Here is a 26,999-nt window from a genome sequence, read left to right on the forward strand (position 1 = left end):
GTGGGACCGGGTTACGAAAAGGAATAACTGCAACGCGGGTTAGAGCGAGCGCCTTTGAGCTTGCTTCCATGCCCTGATGGCCCTATGTACCCTGGAACGAGTAGATTGTTGAGGGAAGTACAGCTTTTGCCAAAAGCAACCAGGCTAGACAGTTTGCTTCTAAGACACATATTGAAGCTATTATGTCAACTCTCAAGCACTAAAGCTCTGTATGGTAAGGAGAGCCCTTGTGCTTACCTTCCGCCAACTTTTCTATTTTTAGGGAAGCTTTTAGGGTTCTACTATTTGAATTAGAAACAAACTATGCAGTCTGGTTACCTTTAGCAAAGGTTGTGCATAGTATCCGGAAAGTGCGTGTATCTACACCTTGCTCTACCCACAAAAAGTGTCATGTACATGTATCGTAAAATGGCCACAAGCAGCAAACCGATTCATTCGGCGGAGTCTCGATCTCTCCGAAAGTGTTGCAGTCTCTCTTTAAGAGCTGTAGCTGGAACACCGCGGCAAAGACATAGGGTGCGCTTGGCTGGCCCCAGGGGACGGCAGGGGCAACTGGAAACTCTCTGGTCTGGAAGCAAAGGTAGGTCGTCCAAAACAGTGTCACTGGATCACACAAGGAACAGCGCAGTGTCACATGCTCTCACCTCGACAGCTGCATTGTATAAACAGTGAGCAAGCCCAGCAACGGTAAACGCTTTAACCGCCAACACTGTGAACGCACAGGCCTGCCAGCGAGCGTCGGGGGTAGCTGTGTGGTTTATTTTCAGTCATTTTTCTCTGAGCGTTACAAATAAAAATACAAATACCTTTATTTCAACATTAGGGAAGTTAGGAGTGCACCCAAAAAGCCTATGACTGGCTTGACAGAGGGGTGCACATCAGGTGGCCGATATCAAGCCGATTCAGGTAAGTACCTTTTCAATTAAGTGTCATTATATAAAGGGGAAAAGCACATCGTCGTGCCACCATTGGAGCGAAAGATTTTGGTGCTAAATGCTGTTGTAGATCAGAAAAACACTGTTTTTTTTTCGCTACCAATATCGTCTATTTCAGCAGAAATATCCGTCACCAACAATGCGCCGATATGATTGCTTTAAATACGTTTAGAAAAAAAAAAGAAACATGGTTGCTCTTTACACCTGCCTTCCTGAAGTGGCCGCTCCATCGACAAAAAAAAAATGACTCAAAGAGGCACATTCTACCGCTGGAAAATGCGTCAAATTTTAGTGCAGAATGATGCTTCAGACAGCCGCAAAATAAATGTCACACATGTCGCTGGGACGGTTCCGCATGTACAAGGTTTAAAGAATGTCATATATTTATCGCCGCTTCACGGTTCTAATTGAACAGAGTGATGATCGGGAGCAATTTCCTTGGATGAGGGCACCATTCTGCGCCCTGCTAGAGCTGTTGAGAGCGCTTTTTGGCAATAATTTATTCTCAGAGCATTGCACGTTGAAGTACCATGTCCTTGTGTCATGGTTATCATGTCATGCAGCCATCACTGATGCGAAGTAGTCATTGGTACGGCATTCATATTCGCAAAATTCATTGCGCGTGCATAAATGTCTTCATATTTCAACTGAAGTCCAGTGACTTCCGGACATACTGTGAACGCATGACCATCTCTTTAAGCACCAGTGCCGTTTTTATACAAATAAGGAACATCTAGTGGTGTCATCACCTTACACTTATTGTGTCATGTGCACGGTTCATGAGTCGCAGCTGTCCAGATTTTGGCAAAAAAAATTCTTTCCCTGTTTCATACATGTCAGTAAACTTTTTTGCAGCTAGTACTTCATAAGCCCGGACACAAATGTACCGTATATACTCGTGTATAAGCCGCACTTTTTTTCAAAAATATTCTCAGGTACGGGTTATACACAAATCAGGACTATGGCTACACATTAACACGCTGTGCTGCCACTGCAACTACTATGTCACATAATCAAATAGCTGGCGACAGATACGAACATTTTATTCCACCATTCATCACCGCTTTCGCGCTAATCGCCGTCGGATGAGCTCAGCTCATCGGCACTCTCGCCACTGTCGGACGAGCTTACCTCATTGGCGTGCTCCCGAAGCTGGTCGTGCTCTGTGCCGTCCATGCAGTTTGACAGCCCAGTGACTTTAAAACTCTTTGAGATGGTGTCCGCTGATAGCGAACGCCACACGTGCAGGATTCAAGCACACACTTGCTGGAGGGCGGCTCGCTTCAGCCGCCCTGCCGGAGTTGTTCCATGGCTGTCCGTGGCCATCCACTCTGTGTAGCATCGCTGAAATTCCGCTTTGAATGGCCGGTTAAAGCAAACATCAAGCGGCTGCAGCATGCATGTCAGGCCAGCAGGAATTATGACCAAGTCCTCTCGGCAGTCTGCCAGCCGAGTGTTCACCCGGTCTGCTAGGTGCCCTCTATAGCTGTCGAGCACAAGAAGGGCTTTGCGGCGTAGTAGGCCTCCTGGTCAGTTCTGTCCCACTGTTTCACGCCAGTATATGACCAATTCGTCGGAAGTCCACCCTTCTTCTAGCACCCGGATACCCTGGGGGAACCCGTCTCTTGGCAGAGTATTTCTCTTAAAGACAACGCAGGGTGGAAGCTTCCTTCCATCAGCGGTGATGTAAAGCATCACTGTGCCCCTTTGCCGTTCGGCGCCAGTAGTGCGCACGCAGACAGTTTTTGCCCCTTTGGCTTCCACCGTGCAATTTTTAGTGGCGTTGGACCAGACAGGGGTCTGATTGGAATTGCCTATCTGTGAGAGGTCGTACTCAAGCTCCCTCCAAAGCGCGTGGAGAAAGTGATGAAACATCATTATTTGGTCCTCGTGTTCGGCTGGCGGCTTCTGGCGCAACGTCGTTTGACGGCGGGTGGAGAGTTGGGGCCGTTTCATAAAACGCTGAAGCCACCCTCGACTGGCTTTGAAGTCCGCAGGCCGAATGTTCTTGTGCTGAGCGATAGCGATTACTTTCATGCGGATCATTTTCGTAGACAGCGCGAAACCGTTGCTAGTGCGAATGTACTCGACGAGGTCCTCTTCGAGTTTTGGGAGCTCGCACTACTTTCCACGAAAAGTCTTCAGGGTTTGTGTAGTCTCTACGAGGTCTAGCATTTGCATACACCAGCGACGAACACCCTTTTCGTCGACGTCAAACTTGCATCCGGCCTCCGACTTACCGTGTTCCACAGCGTGTTTTGCCACTTGAAATTTGAAGCCTGCAGCCTAGGACCGTCTGTGCTTGCCCATTAATTTTTGCTCGCGTTCGAAAGCCTGCAGCCTGCCAAACGGAAACACAAAGCTACAAAAACGTCGTCTTGCGCAAAGATGATGATGATAATGGATTCTTTGTGGGAAAAACTAACTGGCGCCATCTTGTAGTGCGTTGTGGGACACGGCGCGTTTTTTCACGTTTTAGCTTTTTTTTTTCAAATCTTTGCGGCCGAAAGGGGGAGGCGGGCTATACATGAGGACGGCTTATACTCGAGAATATAGAGAATATATGGCACTGTTCAGCTTCCGTTACCTCTCCAATCTACAGTCCGAAACCCTCAGTCTACAGACTAAGGTTTATACGCGGAGTTCATTCTGAATCCGCGTGTGGAGCTGCACTGGTCCACGGCTAATGCTCGAACTTCCAAACCCCACTCGTGAATCATGGCGCAAAAAAGAAAGCGGGAAACACACGCAGAATAAACCATAGAAGCGCTAAAAAAAGACACTACAAGAAAGCTAGGACTTATTATTCGGTGCGAGGAGCTTAATTTCGGCAGTCTGTGCGGAGCTCTGTACTGAGGGACAGAAAGAGTGACGGCTTCGCCATATCTCCCCGATCAACTCGGTCATTCACGGCGTGCTCGGTTCTTTGTTTCTACTTTATGGCGAGAAATCAAGCACGTGGTAGATCGAAAGCGTACCAATCAGCTCGTCCGGTTTTCTTACCCACAGTCGCGGTAAGGTGGCGTAGTGTAAGCGCGTTTCAAAGCGGCTTTAAGCACGGAAGCGTCGCGATTCGCCTGGGGCGATGTCCCACGTGGCCACGGTGCACACTAAACAATTTCTCACCCTTTAGGGTGTAAATCAGCTGTCCCCAGACGAACACCCTTTTCCAATTGTTCTGTGTTAAAAAAGGGTGCAGAGATCAGCACCCTTAAGAAAGGGTGCACTTAATGATACTTTAGAGGATGTAATGGATGCACCCTCATCAAAGGGTGCTATTTTTCATAACACCTCTACGAATACATGTAGGAAGGGTGCTCCACATTGATCCACTCATGAAGCAAAAGCCTTGGACTGATGCACGCCCTCTAAACTTTCATGCTGCGCACCCTTCCTGAAGGGGGCTGATCTCTGCACCCTTTTTAGCACCCAAAAAGGGTGTTCGTCTGGGGACAGCTGATTTGCACCCTTAAGGGTGAAAATTTGTTTAGTGTGTGATAAGACGGCGACCAGCGTACATCAAAGCAACAAGAGGTCTTAAATACAATGCGCGACCTTGCCGTCCTTGCTAGTTTGGAATTCACTGACACAGAACCTAAGAACATAATGTCTCGCAGAACCTAAAGGGATGCAGACACTAAATCTTTGTTTTATGTTTTCTTCTTTCTAATGATGTGCAAGACATTAGTATACAGAGATCACCACATGGCATCGCCAATGGGCGATATGGGCTGTGAATAAAGAGATTATGCGAGTGAGCGTGTTGGTCGCTATTTCAATAGTTTGGGCGGAACTCTGCGCTCTTTAAGAGAACCGGCTCTTTCCAACTTTTTATTTCGCCATGCCACATATATTGCTTGCGGATTCTTCCTTATAGCCGGTGTTTGCTTTTAGAATTCTGAGTGAGCACCGCCTGCCCTCTGTCGACGAATGACGGCACAGCAGTTCCTTCACGATGAGGTTTGTAGCCTTAGACGGCTCAGAATGTGTATGCCAGGGATGGCCAAACTGCAGCTCCTAGCGGGACCAAGTGCGGCTTGCTACTCACTGGCATCTGTAACCCCACCCTCTCCTATTTCTCCCTCTAAAGACAGCTTCTCTTATGCTCTAGAAGAGAATCGCATGTATGCCGCTCTTGCCAGCTGGCGCCATCCTCCTGAGAATCCGCGAAGTGATGCTTGTTTAGAGGAACTTTTTGTTAGGCTAGATGGTGCATGTTGTAACCAAAGAACTGTAGCACAACCATTCTTGTTGCAAGAAATTTTAAAAAATTACCACGCTTCATTTATATTGTAGTTCATCGCTAAAAAGATTAATTTTATGGCTCTTTGCATATGTCTATCTGGCCACCCCTAGTGTATACAGTGCTTGCGTGTTGCCTCTTGTGTGCCGCAGTAGTTCTCGAAAATCGCTGAGTGGAAAATCTGGAGCTAGTGCACGAGAAAAGATAAAAGTCGTCTCTTTCTCGCACACTTTGATCATAAAGTACGAGCTTCGAAGGAGCCAGTGTGTGCGTGTCTCGGGAGGAATTGAGCAGAACCATCACTGAATTTGATTTCATACAATGCGCTCTATTTTACGAAAAGTATGGAAGAGCGTTCGTCTACAGGCCACGAACCACGCAGCTTGACACCGCTAGAAAACTGTTACGAGACAGTGCGCTTACGCATAAAAAACAAATGTCCAAAAGAAGGAAGCAACAAATTAAGCAGCGTTATTTCGGGGTAAGTACAATGACAAGGTTCTACATCCATTCTTCAATATGCATGACCGCTTGGTACGGAATGTGCTTGGTGTTTAGCTAGTGAGTAAATACCCCGAGAATTTCCCCCAGATGCGCAAACAGTAGCATATTGTAGTTATTCAGGCCAGTTTAGTGACAAAGAGGCTTTGTCTCACGGCGAAGACCGGTCTGTAAGCGAAGTGACACGCTTGCTGAAGATATCCGGTGTTCGGGTACGGCCTCCGGCAAGATGCTCGATGAGCCTGTCATCTTGTGTTATACAATCTACGAACAGCCCAGACTACGTTGGCCCGATTTCTCTTAGTTTCTTGTCGTCTATCGGCAACGTGCGTCTCGGCGCAGCTAAAGCGCCAGAACGGGGACGCTGCGAAAATGGCACAGTTCAGCATTTAGAAGACACAGAGCATGGGATTTCCCTTATCGTTATAGGGGGGTGTCCTCCGATGATTACTGCGAACCGTGGAGCTTGTATTTCCAGTTTGCTTAGTAAAGTCGGCGGAAATAAACTTCTACTCCAGCATCGTGGTATGAACCCCATGCAAGCAGACTGGATGATGTGAAGCGAGGGGCAGATCTTTTAGGGGTCACCTGTTGCAAACGCTCTATTTTGCTCCGCGAATGAAGTGGGCACCCTGCATCCTTGGCGAGGATGAACTGAAGCTGAGCATGCTTCGCACACTCTTGAGTATTACTTACATCGGAATTTAAAAAAAAAAACTGACGCGCCAGGCTTTTTCGGTCACTTTCACTCTTCTCGGCTGTTTCCCTGAAATGAAACGCACAGTCACCGGAAATATTTGCGTGCAATAAGTTTTTCATAACTTTTTATTACAACTCTGGTTACACCATTCCATGTCCCCTATCGTACAATGCCAGCAGGCGAGGATTTGCAGGTCGCCATCACCGAAACGCAGCCGCTAGAGTCTGAAAGCAGTACTGTGGCACATGTTGCGACTCACAACACACGTCTGTTGACGGCAGATTTTCTATGCTCCTTTTACTCGCAGTATTAGCGTCGCTGGTTCAATATGCGTCAGTTCGTACGTCAGCTCGTCCTTCTCGTGGCGAGTATATGGCTGAGACAATCGAAAGGTGCCGAGAAAAACAGTAGGGTATCGCCTACGGATATCACCATCCTTGTCTCTAGTTTTCTCGTTCGCCTTACGACGCAGAGAAACACATTCTTCATGAGATAAATAAGGCACAACCTATAAAGCCAGCGAAATCCTTCTATATGCGCTAACAAGAGTAAAAGCCGGTGAGCTTTGCAAGTGAAGGACAGCAACAGAAAGCTTGATGTCATTTGCCCAAGAACACGTGTTCGACGACGCGGGTGAGTCCCAAACAAGACGAGGTCCACGCAAAAAGAAACTAAAAAGAAAACGCGATGGCTGGAACACACGTGCTCTGCATGCGTCAAAGAAATCTCTGATGTACTTGTAAGATCAACGGACGTGTGGAAAAAAAAAACACCACCGGGACTTCCTCACGTGCACACAGTATACTTTTCCTGTCTAAACGTTGTCGAACGGGACACCGATCTCGGTGCAGTGCGTGCGTGGATCGAAAGTTTCACGGCCATGCTTTGCGTGAACGCGCGCAGCTTGCTTCGATGTGCACGCAAGAGCAGCCGCACAGACTCAGTATGCACACTGCAAGCGTGTGTCAAAACGAAGGACAAGAGCTCGCATTTGTACGCGACCCGACGTACATTTACGCTGCGCTAACGACAGCAGCCACGCAGGGTCAGGCATTTTTGCGTAACACTCGCGCGCGCCCGTTGGACGCATAAGGAAAAAGAAATCATTATTACACACACCACTGACGTATAAGACAGTATTGCGCGCGCCGAGACGCCTGTATCGCTAGCTGCGGGCGCTGGGATCGTCCAAGGGCGATGCTATCGAATGGCATGTTAGCGAGTATAGCAGTGTTGATTAGATCTGTATCGAACGCTTTTTTTAAATATAGATCAGATTTTGATGCGTTCGGTTGGATTAAGATTACGACACGACGATTACAATTACGATCGAAATGGCATACGTCACTACGGGCAGATGGACACCGACTTAGACCTGCGTCGGTACTGTGGCGCCTATAAGGCGTGCAAAAAATGGGGAGAAATGCACTGCCCTCATTTGTTTTTATTTACATGGTAATTTCAAGGGAGGTTCGTGAGCTGTGCCGGCTACCGCTAATCACACAGCGGATGAAATCGCATAGAACTGGCAACATAGAGTGCAACAAAACACACCTGACAGATACAGTGCGCAATACAAAACTTGGAGAGCACAATGCGCAGGCTAGAAATGCTACCAGTAAATGAGAAAAAACGAATATGCAATGAACTGTCATAAATGCCATAAACTGGCAATAAACAATGAACAAAATATAAACACTCAGCTGATCACCGGTGGATCAATTGCACACGCTAGAATTTTCTTGTTTCTGCTGATTCTGTTGTAGTAACGCCTTAAGTGCATGACTCGATATCGTTAACGGGTTAATAGCCATACATAGCCGTAGGTGTAGTAAGGTATGGTATGGTGCGATGTGATGTGGTGTGGCATGAAGGCATGGTATAGTATGGTGAGGTTTGGTGTGGTGTGGCATGAAGACATTGTATGGTATGGTATGGTATGGTATGGTATGGTATGGTATGGTATGGTATGGTATGGTATGGTATGGTATGGTATGGTATGGTATGGTATGGTATGGTATGGTATGGTACGGCATTTAAAGTGGGCTTTAACGCCCTGAAGTTATACGCGTGCTTAGAGAGACGCTCTGGTGGGGGGCTCCAAATTATTTCGGACAGCCTGGAGATCTGCAACGCGCATGCGTGCATGCACGTTAAAGCACTGGGGCGTGTTCGGATTTCGCCTTCGTAAAACGTGTCCGCCGCAGCCGGAATCCATTACCGGAACCTTTGGCTCAGTTGCCGAGGGTTACCGCGACGGGTCATGTGCCGCTAATCTACAACTAGGAGGGCTCGAAGCGCCTTGCCAATTCGTGCACGTTGTGTTTGAAATAAGACAAACAATTAAAGTTCAGTACAAGTTTGGTGTCAGTAATGTAACGGGAAGTTATATTCACAAATCTACACAGCACTCGAAAAGCCCAAAGAGAGAGGCAAATCGCATCTAGTACGACAACTGCACTTGCTTCTCTTAGTATACACCTAGGTCCGAAGCAAAACCCTCGGCACAAAAATCCCCGGACTGGTGCAAAGTGAAGACCGCAGCATGTGTGTGATACGGTTTTGAGGCGAACCACGTCAACGACACCGGTCGTAGGCTGGGTGGACGACGTCGAAGAATAGAGAGGGGTAAATTGATGCCATGTCGCCAGGCACGTAGGCAGCAGGAATTTTTCGACAGGGACCCGAGGTAAACTCTACAAACGGGGAGAAGGAATGGCCTTCACACCGTCCCCCCTCCAAAGCCGGGTTTTTAGCCGGTGCATATGCCTAACGCTGTCGCGGAACGCCATATCAACTGCACCGCATTGTTGGGTGAGAATATGTCTGTACGATCCAGCGATAACAGCTTTGAAACTTGTTGGCAGGCATGGTAGGCAGGCATAGCAGACATGTAGCCGAGGGGTGCGGGACAACGAATAAAGGGAACGGGAATTCCCCCCACCGCTTAATTTTCACGACATCGCTCCGCCTAGCAACCGCTCCTCCTCAGTCATTTTGGAAGATAATCTGGGATTCACTGAAAACAAAAAAAAATTACGCAGGGCCATACGAACTCTTGCGGAGAAGATTTGATAGCAGGAGGCTTTTTGCCTTTCGCTTGACACTGGTCGGCTTCTTATTGCGTCTTTGAATTTGATTTCGGCTTTACATTTTCTCCCCGCTACTCTGCTGCGGCAGCTTCTGGAGAGTTGAGGTTGGTGACCCTTTTAAAGGGTGGGCAGCCACGTAGTAGCCTGCATTTTTTTTTAACGGGGGGGGGGGGGGGAGGGGGTATGAGGCTAGGTAAGTTCTGGTATCTGGCTCTTCTTTGTATACCGGGTGCTTCAGCGAACACTTTCAAAAATTTTCAAAATAGGCTTTTTGGGGTAAAAATATGGTTTTTGCGACACAGTATTACCAGAATTGGCTGACAACAGAAAAGCGACGAATCGCCTTAAGTAGTAAACTGGTTAACTAATTCCTGATCATAACTTTTTAACTAATATAAATATAAGCAACTGGTTGCAATTAGAGATTTGTCGCCGTTCGTTAGTAATAGCGATATCAGTATTTATAATTTCGAAAACGCGATCACCCTCGCCGCTGTGGCTCGACAAAATTTGACTATGTTGGCTTGTTACTTGCACTGGAGGGGTTGCTTTTCCTGGGTATTTGTGAAAGCTCGTGTATTTTCGGCGAAAATACATGCGCAGTGGCTGCGGCACTGCCTCGGCAGGTAGCTGTTTCAAACACAGCCACTGGTGGGGCTTGTAAGGCCCAGATTGCTCTTCCTGAGCAACCTCTAGCGACCAATCATTAATTTACCCGCCACCTACCGTGGAGGTTCAGTGTGCTCACATCCGGCGAGCAAGTTGTGATGACGTCACAAGGTCAGTTACGCGAGACGATGGTAGGCATTTTCGCCTGCACAGACCCTTCTAATGATAAAGCATTTAAAACAGAGGACTACATACTATATTCACTGTAAATACTATGTATACCCTAATACACCATATACATAATGAAAACTGAAGCTATCCCAGCAAGTCATTGAAGGAAAATTGGTAGGTGTAATGCTAGGAGGCAGGAAGAGAGCAATATCGGTCAGAGAACATACGCGAGTTATAGACATCCTAGTTGAAATCGAGAATAAATGAACGAGGGCAAGGCATGTAATGCCAAGGTAAGATAAACGATTGTCGATAAGTCTAACGGACTGGATTCCAAGAGAAGGTAAATGTAGCAGCGGTCGTCAAAGAATCAGGCGGATGGACAGATAAGGAAGTTTGCGGCGTTAAGGCGGCCGCAAAAGATTCAGGCCAGGCCTGATTGTAGAGACATGGGAAGGCATTTGTCACGCAGTGAACGTAGATAGGCCGATGATGACGCTGGTGACGACGACGATGATGATGATTATGATGATGATGGTGCATATTTACAAAGATGACGGCCCGTGATCACGCCCACCTTAGGATGATTCTCGACCCTCCGGCGAAGGCTGCAGAGTACATTTGCCCTCTGCCACGAACCCGCCCAGTTGCAACGATGCATAGCTTGAGCTTTGTGTTAACCATTCCGCAAACCAGCTAGCGCTGATCACTCGTTGCACCCTGAGGTTAAGCAGTGGCACTTTTTTGCCCATTCGTCTGTCCGCTGGCGTACCTTGGTAAAAACAAAGCTCAGATCTAAATAAGAAAACAACGGCGCCGACTTCCTTACAGGCGCACCCTATTTACGCAACCACTAGTGGGAGACTAGGGCTAGGTTACCTGTGCCTTCCAAGTGCGCCTGGAAAAAGATGAAGATAAAGTAGCACTGAACGAAGAAGCAGTAGCCCTGAACGAGACGAGGAGAGACGAGGGAATGCTCGGCTTGAAAAAAGCCTCTGCGGTGGCCGTTGCTCTGCTCTTCAGGGAACGATCGGCTAAGTTTCGGGTGGCTTCTCGTTTCGTAGGCTTTAAGCACGCGGTAAGGCAGTAAGCCCGGGCTATGTCCACCCAGTCTCCCGACCAGGGGAGCTCCTCCTGGTCGGCTTCTCTATCCCCTGATCTCCTGCCTCTGGAAGCTTTTTTGCGCGGCGGCGTCGGCAGTATTCCTTTTGCGCTGGTGCCTCAGGATGGCGGTGCAATCAAGATGACCAACCCTGGAGCTGTTCGGGCTCCTCTCCAGTCAGCCACTTCTCATTATGAGTCAATCTCAGAGGTTCGCCAGGTTGGACGCGGCGGGATTCTGTGTAGATCGCCAGACCTCGACTGTGTCAGAGATTTACTAAAGGCCTCATCCTTTGTCTCCCTTCGGGTAAGTTCCTTTCTCCCTACACATCTGGCTTGCGCGAAAGGTATCGTTCGAGGCGTGGACTCTTCCCTGTCTCCAGCAGAGACTCTTGAGCTTCTGTCTGCTGCAGGTGTTGTTGCTGTGCACCGTTGTTGCCGGGATGTAAGCAACATGCGGGTGCCTACAGAATCTGTGATTGCCACCTTTGTCGGAACTTCCTGCCCCTCTGAAATCAAGGCATGGCCTCTAATTTTCCGGGTAGACCTTTTCTCATCTAGGCCTCTGCAGTGCAACAACTGCTGGCGCTATGGCCATAGCGCCGGCGGTTGCAAATCCAACATGCGGTGTTGCAACTGTGGCGATGGTCATTCAACGAGCACCTGCGCTGAGAACAATGAGAATTGTTGCCTTTGCGGGGGGGCCCACTCTGCAAACTACTCAAATTGCCCCTCTCGAGCGCAGTAAATCCAAATTCTGGAGATAATTGACAGAAAACGCTGTTCGCGCCGTGACACTATTACAGAGGTGAAAGAACGTGCCCACGGTTATGCAGGTGTGACCGCTCGTCAAGTTGTCAAGTTAGACTCGACGCTGTCCCAGACAATTGCGGCTGCGTTGGAGGCTTCAATGTCTAAAATGGTAGAAAGGATCGTCGCAAGTGTATCGGAGTGCCTTACAAACGTTCTAGCGACTCAGCTTACACATGCCGTGCAGGCCGGTTTGGCCCCTCTCTCTACAGCAATTCCCTCTACTCTTACCCGGTCTCCAAATCCTGAAGCATCTCAGCCCCAGGAACGTACTACAGCCCCTTCCGCGGTACTTACCTCGGCTACTTCGAGTGATTATGGTATCATCTATGATTCCAAGATGATGGAGCCTGATGCGCGGGTTCTCAAGCGCAGCGGGTCCCCCATGTCTCATTCGTTGTCTTCTCCACGTATCCAGCCCAAATCAAAGAAGCAACAGCTTGACACCAAGCCCAAGGATACCATTTTGGGGCAGGCAGTTTCTGCTGCTAGGCTCTCGCAATCATAGCGTCATTCCGAGTTCTACAATGGAACTGTCGCTCTATTATTTCAGCTTCCACAGATTTACTCTGCATTTCTACCCAGCTTAAACAGGATGTCATAATTTTGCAAGAAACGTAGCTTCGAAGCGACAAACATTTTCATTTTAAAAAAATTGCCGTTCATTTTGCCTAGATCGCCAGCCAAGAGGAGGTGGTTTACTAACTTTAGTCTCTTCAAAATTTTGCCACAGGCCTAAGGTATTTTTTCAACAAATGTCCCCTGACTGTGATATTTTGGTATTAGACTTTGTACTTCCTGGGTGCTCTCCATTTTCCATAGCAAATTGTTATTTCCCCTCTGGAGTACAGGATATTAGACCTACGGACTTGTTAATCACTAACTGTAAATACCCAGTTCTCGTGGCTAGCGACTTCCATTCTCACCATGTGTCGTGGGGTATCAGGACTAATCTATGTGGCAAGCTCTTTTGGGACTGGGTTTCAGATCGCAACCTTATGTGCTTAAATTCAGGATCGGCCACTTACATTCGTGCACAGACTCAATCTGTTCTAGATCTTACGTTCACTAGTCCTGGCATTGGCGTAACGAATTGGTCGACTGTTGATTGCGGCACGTCAACTGACCATATACCTATTCATTTTGATATCGTATGTCGTGTAACTCCTGCGTCTTCTCAGTTGTGGTCACATGTAAATTATGACAAATTTCAGACGGCGTTGCGCTCTGCCCTTGCGTCAGTGTCTAACATTGCCGAGGCCCACCAGTCAACAAGCATATGTCTGGCTATAGAAGAATACCGTAAAAAGTCGGAGTTTCTGGTGCGGCCAGCAAAAGGGAATTCTACCTGGTGGAATGCGGACTGTACAAGAGATTACAGGCGGAGGAAGGTAGCATTGATAAAGGCTTCTTCATAACCAGTGCCCAAATAACTGGAGTAGTTATAAATTTATTGCAGCCACCTTTAAACACACAGTTTCTCGTGCGAAGGAAAAATATGACTCAGAACAGTTCGATTATCTTTCGAAGTCGGGCAACCGGCGTGCGCTATTCATCTTTCTACGGTTTAGAAAACTGCTCACGTGTTCTAGTAATCTTAAGTCGTTAGTATGTCATCTAAAGAAGATATTCAGGCGGTTGAATTAATTGCCACGGGTCTTCAAAAGCGGTTTTCGTCTCTACTGCCTTTGCGACCAATGTTGTTTGCGTCAGTGGTGCGAAATAATAATGCCTCAAAAGTTAATCCATCGCTGCTTTCCAAAGTTGTACAGCGGCTGCTCCTGGTCCTGATGGTGTCACTACAAAGATGCTCAAGATTCGCTATGAGCAGTCTCCCAACTTCTCATTGCACCTATAAACTACTCTATCAAACACACTTGGATACCTCCTGAGTGGAAGCTGGCCAAGGTGATCCCGTTACTGAAAAATCAGTGTGGAGGCTATGAATCGGATAATATTAGGCCAATATCTTTAACATCGAACATGGTAAAATTAATAGAAGTGGTGTTACTAATTCGGGTGTCAGCCTTCATGGACACCAAAATTATACTCAGCCCGCGTCAACTCGGATTCTGGCCACGGTGTTCGATATGGAATGCTCATGCTGATCTTGAGACCAGAATTCTCCTTGCTCGTCGTCAACGCCAGGTCGCGGCTTTGGTTACGTTAGACGTCACCAAAGCTTACGACAGTGTGGAACACTCCATGCTAATACATAGGCTACAGTTTCTTCAGTTTCCAGATTATATAGTTGCTTAGATATCTGCATTTCTTTATAACAGGGAATTCTTTTGCGTGCATAATGGCATGCATTCAGAGAGGTACAAACAAACAAGAGGTGTACCGCAAGGAGCTGTTCTTTCTCCTGCGCTGTTTAATATTCTGTTGAGCTCAATTCCTCTCCATCGCCATGTACGCACTTACATCTATGCGGACGACACTGCGTTTTTTTGCGGCTGCGCCGGATATACATTCCCTGTAAGGTCTTTTTGTAGTCATATTTGCGTACACTTGAGCACTGTCTGAGCAGCTTACACCTGAATTTATATGTTAGCAAGTGCGCCATCCTTTTCCTCTACAGAATCCTCTAGTGGTCTCTCTCGCTTTCCACTTACAACCAATACCGCAGGTTCAATCCCTAAAATACCTAGGGGTCACCCCACATTGATAAGGTCGCGGTGAAAGGGGCTCGTGCCGTGGGCATGTTACGTTGACTATGTAGTCACCGGTACGGCATGCGAAGAGGTGCGCTATTAATGATTTACAAAATGTATGTCAGGCCAATTTTAGAATTCGGATCTGTGTTGTTTTCAGGCTCGGCTACATACAAACTTCGTCCTCTCGTCCTTTTGGAGAAGGAAGCACTTAGGATGTGCCTCGGCCTCCTAAAATTTGTGGCTACCAATGTTCTGTACCTTGAAGCCCGCATTCCCCCTCTCTAATCTCGACTTCAATTTTTAACTGTGCAGACTTGCCTAAGAGTATACGAATCTCATTTCCACCGTTCACAAATCATTTTCTGTTGCCAGCCGAGCTCCTTTTTTAGTGCCCTCTGGTCTCGTCTTCATTGCCCAGAGGTAGTGTTTGTGCAAAGATTACTCGAGCCTTTAGATGTGTAAATTTATGCCATCTTTCCTGCGCTATACAGAGGGCCCGCTCTCCAGATTGTTTTCGACGATATTTACCCCAAAATGCAAAACTTTTGCCACCCTGTATTCTAAATGGTCTACTAGACGATTATCCAAGGAACCTACCTACAAATATTGTAACAGCAACCGACGCATTGCAGTGCAATGAAAATGCAGGTGTGGGAATATTCTGTTCGCATTTAGACTGGTCATTTTCACTGCGCCTTCCAGATTTCACCCCTATTTTTCAAGCAGAGTTTCTGGCAGTAGAACTTGCCCTGCGCAAGCTACACCCCTCTATTACCGCAGTGGCAGTAATTACCGATTTTTTACCTCTGTTTTCGTCCCTCGCCGCGCATGTTGATGGTCCCATTTTCAACACATTCTTGTCCCTGCTTCCTCCTCATTTGAGTCTTGTTCAATTTTTATGGATTCCCGGTCACAGCAGTGTGACAGTTAATGAAATTGCTGATACGCTCGCAAAGGCTTCCCTAAGCGGCCCCGTGTTGCCTATCATCCCAGCTACAGCCTATATTACAGCACCTAGGTTTGGGCGACGTGCGATTTTAAGCATGCAAGACACAACACTTGTAACATCGACGGATTATCAGCACCTCAGATATTCTTGGAACCGGCAAGTTTGTCCATCTCGGCCGCTTGAAGTATCTCTGACGACGCTGCAGTGCCGTATCCCTCCTCTAAATTTTTATTTTCACAGGTCGGGTTTGGCGCTCTCTCCCCTTTGTGCATTTTGCCGTGAGCCTGAAACTATAGAGCATTTTTTGCTCTATTGTCGCCGATACATCTCTTTGAGAAGAAGGTTGCTGGAGGCGCCCTTGCGGTCCCTTGGCCTTAATTTATGCAGCCCGCTCTTGCTATCATTTGGTGCCACCACATTTGGGTTCAACCACAGTTCCCTTTGTTCCGCTCTTCTAAATTTCCTGCTAGAATCTCACCGACTGCCATGCTAAGGATTGCAAAATTTTATTTCCTCTCAATTATTAAAATTTGGCTTAATAATTCTGTTCCATGCAGTTCCTCTCTTTATTATTACTATTGTTATTACTAATTACTAACCTATTATTACTAGCCTGCGCTGGACATAAACGGTCGAACAGGCAAGGAAGCCATAGAAGACTTATTAGCTCAGTTCGTCTGATCCGCGCCGGACATCGGGGGTTTAACAGGCAAGGGAACCGTAGCAGCTTGATTAGCTCAGTTCGTCTGATCCGCGCCGGACATCAAAGGTTGAACAGGCAAGGGAACTGCAGAAGCTTGATTACCTCAGTTCGCCTGATCCGAGCCATACATCAATGGTATAACAGACAAGGAAACCATAGAAGCTTGATTAACTCGGTTCGTCTGGTCCGCGTCGTCATCAAAGGTTTAACAGGCAGAAAAATCATAGCAGTTTGATTAACTCAGTTCCTCTGATCCGCTCTGGACATCAGGGGTTGAACAGGCAAGGGAACCATAGAAGCTTGATTAGCTCAGTTCGTCTGATCCGCGCCGGACATCAAAGGTTGAACAGGCAAGAGAACCATAGAATCTTGATTTGCTCAGTTCGTATGACCCACGCCGGACATCAGGGGTTGAACAGACAAGGAAACCGTAGAAGCTTGATTAGCTCAATTCGTCTGATCCGCGCCGGACATCAGGGGTTGAACAGGCAAGGGAACCGTAGAAGCTTTATTACCTCAGTTCGTCTGATCCGAGCCATACATCAATGGTTGAACAGACAAGGAAACCATAGAAGCTTGATTAACTCTGTTCGTCTGGTCCGCGTCGTCATCAAAGGTTTAGCAGGCAGAAAAATCATAGCAGTTTGATTACCTCAGTTCCTCTGATCCGCGCCGGACATCAAAGGTTGAACAGGCAAGTGAACCATAGAATCTTGATTAGCTCAGTTCGTCTGACCCACGCCGGACATCAGGGGATGAATAGACAGGGAACCCGTAGAAGCTTGATTAGCTCAATTGTCTAACCCGCGCCGGACATCAGGGGTTGAACAGGCAAGGGAACCGTAGAAGCTTGATTAGCTCAGTTCGTCTGATCTGCACCGGACATAAGGGGTTGAACAGGCAAGGGAACCGTAGAAGCTTGATTACCTCAGTTCGTCTGATCCGCACCGGACATCAATGGTTGAACAGGCAAGGGAACCGTAGAAGCTTGATTACCTCAGTTCGTCTGATCCGCACCGGACATCAGGGGTTGAACAGGCAAGAGAACCGTAGAAGCTTGATTAGCTCAGTTTGTCTGATCCGCACCGGACATCAAGGGTTGAACAGGCAAGAGAACCGTAGAAGCTTGATTAGCTCAGTTCGTCTGACCCACGCCAGACATCAGGGGTTGAATAGACAAGAAACCGTAGAAGCTTGATTAGCTCAGTTCGTCTGATCCGCACCGGACATCAGGGGTTGAATAGACAAGAAACCGTAGAAGCTTGATTAGCTCAGTTCGTCTGATCCGCACCGGACATCAGGGGTTGAACAGGCAAGGGAACCGTAGAAGCTTGATTACCTCAGTTCGTCTGATCCGCACCGGACATCAATGGTTGAACAGGCAAGGGAACCGTAGAAGCTTGATTACCTCAGTTCGTCTGATCCGCACCGGACATCAGGGGTTGAACAGGCAAGGGAACCGTAGAAGCTTGATTAGCTCAGTTCGTCTGATCCGCACCGGACATCAAGGGTTGAACAGGCAAGGGAACCGTAGAATCCTGATTACCTCAGTTCGTCTGATCCGAGCCATACATCAATGGTTGAACAGACAAGAAAACCGTAGAAGCTTGATTAACTCAGTTCGTCTGACCCACGCCGGACATCAGGGGTTGAATAGACAAGAAACCGTAGAAGCTTGATTAGCTCAGTTCGTCTGATCCGCACCGTACATCAGGGGTTGAATAGACAGGAAACCGTAGAAGCTTGATTAGCTCAGTTCGTCTGATCCGCACCGGACATCAGGGGTTGAACAGGCAAGGGAACCGTAGAAGCTTGATTACCTCAGTTCGTCTGATCCGCACCGGACATCAATGGTTGAACAGGCAAGGGACCGTAGAAGCTTGATTACCTCAGTTCGTCTGATCCGCACCGGACATCAGGGGTTGAACAGGCAAGGGAACCGTAGTAGCTTGATTACCTCAGTTCGTCTGATCCGAGCCATACATCAATGGTTGAACAGACAAGGAAACCGTAGAAGCTTGATTAACTCTGTTCGTCTGGTCCGCGTCGTCATCAAAGGTTTAACAGGCAGAAAAATCATAGCAGTTTGATTAACTCAGTTCCTCTGATCCGCTCTGGACATCAGGGGTTGAACAGGCAAGGGAACCATAGAAGCTTGATTAGCTCAGTTCGTCTGATCCGCGCCGGACATCAAAGGTTGAACAGGCAAGAGAACCATAGAATCTTGATTTGCTCAGTTCGTATGACCCACGCCGGACATCAGGGGTTGAACAGACAAGGAAACCGTAGAAGCTTGATTAGCTCAGTTCGTCTGATCCGCGCCGGACATCAGGGGTTGAACAGGCAAGGGAACCGTAGAAGCTTTATTACCTCAGTTCGTCTGATCCGAGCCATACATCAATGGTTGAACAGACAAGGAAACCATAGAAGCTTGATTAACTCTGTTCGTCTGGTCCGCGTCGTCATCAAAGGTTTAGCAGGCAGAAAAATCATAGCAGTTTGATTACCTCAGTTCCTCTGATCCGCGCCGGACATCAAAGGTTGAACAGGCAAGTGAACCATAGAATCTTGATTAGCTCAGTTCGTCTGACCCACGCCGGACATCAGGGGATGAATAGACAGGGAACCCGTAGAAGCTTGATTAGCTCAATTGTCTAACCCGCGCCGGACATCAGGGGTTGAACAGGCAAGGGAACCGTAGAAGCTTGATTAGCTCAGTTCGTCTGATCTGCACCGGACATAAGGGGTTGAACAGGCAAGGGAACCGTAGAAGCTTGATTACCTCAGTTCGTCTGATCCGCACCGGACATCAATGGTTGAACAGGCAAGGGAACCGTAGAAGCTTGATTACCTCAGTTCGTCTGATCCGCACCGGACATCAGGGGTTGAACAGGCAAGGGAACCGTAGAAGCTTGATTAGCTCAGTTTGTCTGATCCGCACCGGACATCAAGGGTTGAACAGGCAAGAGAACCGTAGAAGCTTGATTAGCTCAGTTCGTCTGACCCACGCCAGACATCAGGGGTTGAATAGACAAGAAACCGTAGAAGCTTGATTAGCTCAGTTCGTCTGATCCGCACCGGACATCAGGGGTTGAATAGACAAGAAACCGTAGAAGCTTGATTAGCTCAGTTCGTCTGATCCGCACCGGACATCAGGGGTTGAACAGGCAAGGGAACCGTAGAAGCTTGATTACCTCAGTTCGTCTGATCCGCACCGGACATCAATGGTTGAACAGGCAAGGGAACCGTAGAAGCTTGATTACCTCAGTTCGTCTGATCCGCACCGGACATCAGGGGTTGAACAGGCAAGGGAACCGTAGAAGCTTGATTAGCTCAGTTCGTCTGATCCGCACCGGACATCAAGGGTTGAACAGGCAAGGGAACCGTAGAAGCCTGATTACCTCAGTTCGTCTGATCCGAGCCATACATCAATGGTTGAACAGACAAGGAAACCGTAGAAGCTTGATTAACTCTGTTCGTCTGGTCCGCGTCGTCATCAAAGGTTTAACAGGCAGAAAAATCATAGCAGTTTGATTAGCTCACTTCGTCTGATCCGCGCCGGACATCAAGCGGTTGAACAGGCAAGGGAACCGTAGAAGCTTGATTAGCTCAGTTCGTCTGACCCACGCCGGACATCAGGGGTTGAATAGACAAGAAACCGTAGAAGCTTGATTAGCTCAGTTCGTCTGACCCACGCCGGACATCAGGGGTTGAATAGACAAGAAACCGTAGAAGCTTGATTAGCTCAGTTCGTCTGATCCGCACCGTACATCAGGGGTTGAATAGACAGGAAACCGTAGAAGCTTGATTAGCTCAGTTCGTCTGATCCGCACCGGACATCAGGGGTTGAACAGGCAAGGGAACCGTAGAAGCTTGATTACCTCAGTTCGTCTGATCCGCACCGGACATCAATGGTTGAACAGGCAAGGGACCGTAGAAGCTTGATTACCTCAGTTCGTCTGATCCGCACCGGACATCAGGGGTTGAACAGGCAAGGGAACCGTAGAAGCTTGATTACCTCAGTTCGTCTGATCCGAGCCATACATCAATGGTTGAACAGACAAGGAAACCGTAGAAGCTTGATTAACTCTGTTCGTCTGGTCCGCGTCGTCATCAAAGGTTTAGCAGGCAGAAAAATCATAGCAGTTTGATTAACTCACTTCGTCTGATCCGCGCCGGACATCAAGCGGTTGAACAGGCAAGGGAACCGTAGAAGCTTGATTAGCTCAGTTCGTCTGACCCGCGCCGTACTTAAACGGTTGAACCGCAGTTAGCGATTTTTATGCCCCAAAGTTGTAGTCGGCTTGATTTGACTGGGGTGATTCCTGATTATACGTATTTCCCGATGTTCAGATCTGCCCATACACTTCAGACTTGTGCTGAATTCTGTGATAGCATGATCACCTCAAACGGCTGTAGGAAAGCAGCAAGCTAGAAAGCACGTGCCGAGGTAGTTCAGAGGCTTTGGGGTTCAGGTGCTGAGCGTGAAGATGCAGGTTCGAATCCCGGCCACGGAAGCGGTGTTTCTGTCGAGGTGGAGCCCAAAACATGGCCATGTGCTGTCCCATCCCAGATATGGTTATAGAACTCCAGGCGGTCGGAATTAGCCCCGAGCGGTCCACTATGGCGTATCTCATTCACTCATGTGCAACTTTGCGGCGTTAAACCATACATGCCTTCAGTCCGCCAAACTTTTGAGAAAGGAGTACCAGATCTGTTCGCACCGGTCGCGTGCAAAACAGGCGCTCGGTGGCTGGGGCGATGAATGTTCTCAATTCGCAGGTGCCGACACACTGGTATTACTTATGATCTGGTATTACTTCGCTAATTAGCGCTCGGTTGCTTTTAATTAAATGCAGTATAAGAACATCGTGAAAAATTATTTTCAAAGAACCGGAGCCCTATACCGATGGAAAAGTTTCGCACAAGAAGGTTTCGCAACAGTTCAATCAACATTGATATTTGTTCCCTCCTGATAAAGCCGCCAGATCATATTAGGAAACGCTTTTGCGTTTGTAACTCGCTATTTGTGAAGCACGTGTGCAAATACAAAGCCTATAGTATAAATATTCCATAAACTAACAGCATAGTGATGCATGGCACACTTTTCTGTCCCGGTGTTAACGTACACAAGATTCGTCTTTTCTCCCGTAACCTTGCGGCGCTCAGCGTAAGGTGTTTAGTTCCCCATCTTCCCTTGGAAACAATAAACTTGTATAGGGCTTTAACGTACTTGGACCGAGTAGACATGCGAAAGCATGTGTTTAGCCTACTTGGCTCGTGGTTTTGAGTTGCTCGGTCGGCGGCAAGTTTTGCAGCGATATTGAACTGATCTGATCTGTTAGCGCCGCAGATGAAGTTGATGAAGACGACGATGTGCAATCCACAGCATGAGAGTCTGTTGCAGATTTGTGGGTATGTGGCATTTTGTTAGGCAAGCAACAACAACAACAGTTTAACACGAGGCGTGATCGGCTGCGGCGATAGCACATTGCTCGCATGCAATGTCCAGCGAAGCTGATCTGTTTGCGCCGCCGAGGGTTCGATCCCCAATTGCGGCAATATTTACTTTATTTCTGCACCCTCTAAGTAAAGGAAAAAGGAATATTGTTGGTTTGGTTTCATCTTGGGAAGTAGTGCTTTCGCAATAAAAAAAAAAGGATGCATTTTTTTATTACAATGCAGCATGCGCGTATGTGCATCATTTTGCGTCTGTTTCGGTTGCGTCGCGATCGTTTCATGCAATTTATTAAGCTAAAATGTTTTTCACGCCAGAACTGAATACTGCTCTGCGAAACCCTCTAACAGGCGTCATATTGAATCGAATGGCTCGACTTACCTGTCTAACTGGGCGAAACTGATAGTGGGTCAGATATATTGTTTCTGATTTAGTATCCGGCACTATATGGCACCTGGCAGATATTGGGTGTATCTGACCCGGCGCGATGGCAGCGGCTCTAGCATTCGGCTGCTCAGCCGAAGGTCGCTGGATCGAATCCCCACCACGGCGGCCGCATTTCGACGGCGATTAGACGCGCAAACTATTATGTGCTGTGCGATGTCAGCGCACGTTAACAAACCTCATGTCCCGAGCGCTCTGCGGCGGTGTCATTCATGACCGAAGTGCCACTTCGGGATGCGTAATATAACACATTGTATTTACGAGATTGCTGTTCGAAACACTGCATTGCTAATTTTTTTCAGTGCAAATAACCGATTGTAACAGTAGCAACGATATTTCTTAATAAGAACAAGCATTATAAAAGCGGCACAACACACACCAAGCATCCGTGCTTCTTTGTTCGCGACAAGAAGTGGCCTGTTATCATGTGGGCAGGCACCGCGCAAGGAAGACAGTAGACTAACATGCCGGACGAACACGGAGTGCTAATGAAGAAGCCGCTTTAATGGCATGTTTTTGTTTTCTTTCTTGTTTGCTTGTTTCTATAGAAGCTGTGTGTGAAGCGCGTCACGAGTCGTTTTAATGGCGGAAGGTCCAAATTACTTGTACAAGGCGCTCGAAAAGCAATCTTTTCCATGTGTGCGAGTCAGATCACTCAAGAAAGAGTGACTTTGGCGCGTAAAGCAGAAATGGCTCGCGAGTGCGATCGCAAACTTCACTCGTGTTGGCTGTGACAGCCCTAAAGGTTACTGTTCATGGCAGGGATTCTCTCATATTATCAGTCGGTGTGCAACCAGTACGCCTGCAAGCGTAATTTTGGCCTATGTCGACACGAGAGATACAGCATAGAATTGAATCCTACAGGAATATTTTTAAAATCAAAAAGGACTTCAGCTCTGCTTTCAACTCTTATTTCTTGGGTCAGTAGAGGAAATTCTTTATTTCTTTTGGAAGGCTTTCTTCAGGCACGCACTCTCACGTTTGTTTGTATGTTTTTTTTTTGTAAGAAAATGAGAATTTGCAGAAATACAACTAAGTTGCACGAACTGACCGCCGAAGTTCAAGGCGATGGAGTAGATATTTTCGAATCTTCGCGTAGCGCTAGCACCGACGGAATATTTTCGCTCAGTTTTCGCTATGCGGCTTCCGGTTTGCACAACCTTGAAAGCACGCAGCGCATTTATGCTAGCCATGTCCCACTCGATATGCAGAAACCAGGAATCGATTCGCCCACGAAACGTCGCTATCACTGATCTTCCTTTCGTTGCGGGGTGCACACATATTGATTTCGATTCCAAAAGATATATCCGAACACGTACAGACGAGTTTGTAAAGGCGTACGTGACTACAAGCGGGGTTCGATGTTCCTGTTTCGGCATCCCCCTGCCCTTTTCCTCTGGTGTGATTTTTCGCTTTACTAAAAACAAGTACAGAGTCGATCACACTTGTCTAGAGTGCTCGAGAGTTGGAATCCGGGGGAAATAAAGCGGAATTCTAAAGCAGGTATTGACTTTCACTGATAATGTGATGCGCTGGAGAGCAGCAGAATAGGCACGTGAACCGCAAAGACACCAGCGCCTTACCGCTAGCAAAGCAGCTGTGAAAAGATCTCAGTTAATTTGCTCCGCAGCACATAGCCCGAGCGCTCTAGACAAGTGTGATCGGCTCTGCACGTTCCTTTTCCCTGTGCACACGGGGTAGATAATAGGTGTTTCGGCGTCCCCGCTGCTTCACGGGCGTCCCCCTGCGTCACTCGGCAACGCGTTAAACGCCCGCTCACGTGCGTCGCGCTTGCCACCGACGCCTCCGCGGAGTACTAATGAATCCCCGTTGTGAAACCCAACGACACACGCGACACCGCTTATCGCCGCCGGCCCATTTAGCGGCGCGAGGGGCGAGCGCTCGTGCATCGTGTCTCGAGGCGTTATGCCGCCGGCTGCTAGCGCTTCTGCGAGCATTGCGGAGTGCGTACGCAGATAGGCATTGCGGTGAATCACGTAGTCTGCGCTAACGGCTAGGTTCGCCGCTATTTGAGGACGTCATTAGAGCGGAGCACGAGCTGGATTCTTCAACGATATCTTAGCAATAAGTCATCCGGTACAGGATCCCTCCGCCGGGGCCGGCTGAGAAAGCTATTTGAAGACGGCCGCGGCACGTGTCTCACTCGGGCGTCTTAGCTGGCGCTGGCCTTGTAATGCGAGAAACGTGCTGTTGTGCGCTGATGCGACGTCAGCAGCGAGGTGTCTCTCGATGCGCAAGAAGGTGTTTGACCGGAAAGTCGCACTGCGTAACCTTTCTTTACTTTCTACAGCGAAAAATGTGTGGGAATCAATTTCCCTCTCCTTTGAACGGTTTAGAAAAACATGTAAATGGGCTAGATAGTGCATAACTTTTTTGGAATGAAATAATTGCGTTAAAAAATCACTCACGAAAAGGCCGAGAAAGACAAGAACCCACGCTAACTCTCGACTGTCTTTATTTGCAGCCAGGCCAGCAAATATATACGGAAACCATGAATGCAAGACGAGTCCTTGTCTTTCTCGGACTTTTCGAGAGTGTCGTTTTCAGCGCCATTATTTCATTCCAAAAAACTGTAAGCGGTGTTGCCTTCGACATACCGTGTCCTTACCTAAACTTCTCGGATTCATCGGATTCCTAGAGAAAGCGTTTGCCAAGTGGACATCAGCCAGAGGGGGCACTTCGGTTGGGCAGTGGGCGTTCTGTATAACGTGCCGTACCTGTGATGAACACCGGGTGAAGCGCTTTCATGAATAAATAAATAAATAATTGGCTTTTGGTGGAAAGGAAATGGCGCAGTATCTGTCTCATATATCATTGGACACCTGAACCGCGCCGTAAGGGAAGGGATAAAGGAGGGAGTGAAAGAAGAGAGGAACAAATAGGTCCGTAGTGGAGGGCTCCGGAAAAATTTCGACCACCTGGAGATCTTTAACGTGCACTGACATCGCACAGCACACGGGCGCCTTAGCGTTTTTCCTCCATAAAAACGCAGCCGCCGCGGTCGGGTTCGAACCCGGGAACTCCGGATCAGCTTTCATGAAGGGAGTGGACGGATTTCGGCCACCTTTTCGACGGCGGACAACAACTTAATTGAAATGGCTGTTGGGGAAAGGAAAGGCGCAGTATCTGCCTCACATACCGGCGGACACCTGAACCGCGCCGTAAGGGAAGGGATAAAGGAGGGAGTGAGAGAAGAAAGGAAGAAAGAGGTGCCGTGGTGGAGGGCTCCGGATTAATTTAGACCACCTGATGGATATTTTACCTTACAAGGACTTTGGTGTAGGCCAGTTGGTATGACATCGTGAAGAGCAAAACCGCAAAACAGGACGGGACTGAGGCAGGCGACAACACAGGGTGGTACTGACAACTGAACATTTATTGAAATACAGCAGAGCTTATAAGGATCAGTCGCGCGTGTAATCTGGAAAGCAATCATAAATCATAAAAAGGAGATGAAGCACGTAGAAACAGTTCAATGGCAACCATGACGAAAACATTCAGTGCGGCGAAAGGAATGAAACCGATCAAGAATGATACAATTAACCTGCGGGTTGTCTTTTGCTTGGTTTTGCGCAGGTTAGTTGTATCATTTTTGCTCGGTTTCATTCCTTCTGCCGCACTGAATGCTTTCGTCATGATTTATGATTGCTTTCCAGATTACACGCGTGACTGATCCTTATAAGCTCTGCTGTGTTTCAATAAATGTTCACTTGTCAGTACCGCCCTGTGTTGTCGCCTGCCTCAGTCCCGTCCTGTTTTGTGGTTTTGCTCTTCACGATCTTTTACCTGCCGCGGTGGCTCAGTTGTTAGGGCCCTCGGCTGCTGATCCGAAGTAACCGGGTTCGAACCGGACCGCGGAGGCGGTGTTTCGATGGAGGCGAAACGCAAACGCCCGTGTTCTGTGCGATGTCAGTGGACGACAACTCCGCCAGCTTTTCTTTTTTGTCAGTAGTAATCTGAATTTCTGTTCAAAATTTACTGTAGCGTGTCTTTGAGCTCCCTAGAAAGGGAATCGGCAGTTTGGTTCGCAGACTTGCCAGACCAAAGCTTGACATTTGATTCGTTGCAGAAAAATTGAATTTGTGTTTTGCGTGGAGCTCGCTCATAGTCGCGTTGAAACAAGAAATATAAAAAACCCCAGGACAATCAAACAGTAATTCAGAAACTGTTAAAAGCACTGTCCTCAGATCTCTGAAATGCGTCCGCTAGGGAGGCGGGGAACGTTTTCAAGTCCTCAAGCATAGGATTAGGGTGTGACTTGCTAGAGTGCAAAACAATCTGAGTGCAAAACAATCTCATCAACGCTGGTTATGGCCTTTTCTCGGAACAGCTGTCATGCATCAGAGGCATAGTACTCATCATATATCTCTTTAGATTAGTTGGAAGAATTCAAAGTGCAGAAGTTGTGGCAATTTCAATCTACCCCTGCAGTAAGGAGATGAGTGTATTTCGCACAGCGATTGTCAGTAATAAATTTTGCTGGGTCCACCTGACCTCCAGAGCTAAACATTTGGCCTATTGTATGCCGGGTAGACGCTCTGCATCCTCGATTCGACAGCCACTAACTGCTGGCGGTTAGGGCATAGTGGCGGAGCGTGCTAGTCG

At 47.9% G+C, this 26,999-nt stretch overlaps 1 protein-coding gene and 1 pseudogene across 1 annotated transcript in view; both read left to right on the forward strand.

The window, feature by feature from the left end:
* Positions 1 to 26,999, forward strand: part of LOC144129681 (uncharacterized) — a 155,842-nt gene that overhangs the window by 78,050 nt on the left and 50,793 nt on the right. The window lies entirely within an intron of this gene.
* On the forward strand, positions 11,351 to 25,975 carry LOC144127677 (uncharacterized; annotated as a pseudogene).

The sequence above is a fragment of the Amblyomma americanum genome, chromosome 4, assembly GCF_052857255.1.
Source record: "Amblyomma americanum isolate KBUSLIRL-KWMA chromosome 4, ASM5285725v1, whole genome shotgun sequence".
NCBI classification, from domain to species: Eukaryota; Metazoa; Arthropoda; class Arachnida; order Ixodida; family Ixodidae; genus Amblyomma; species Amblyomma americanum.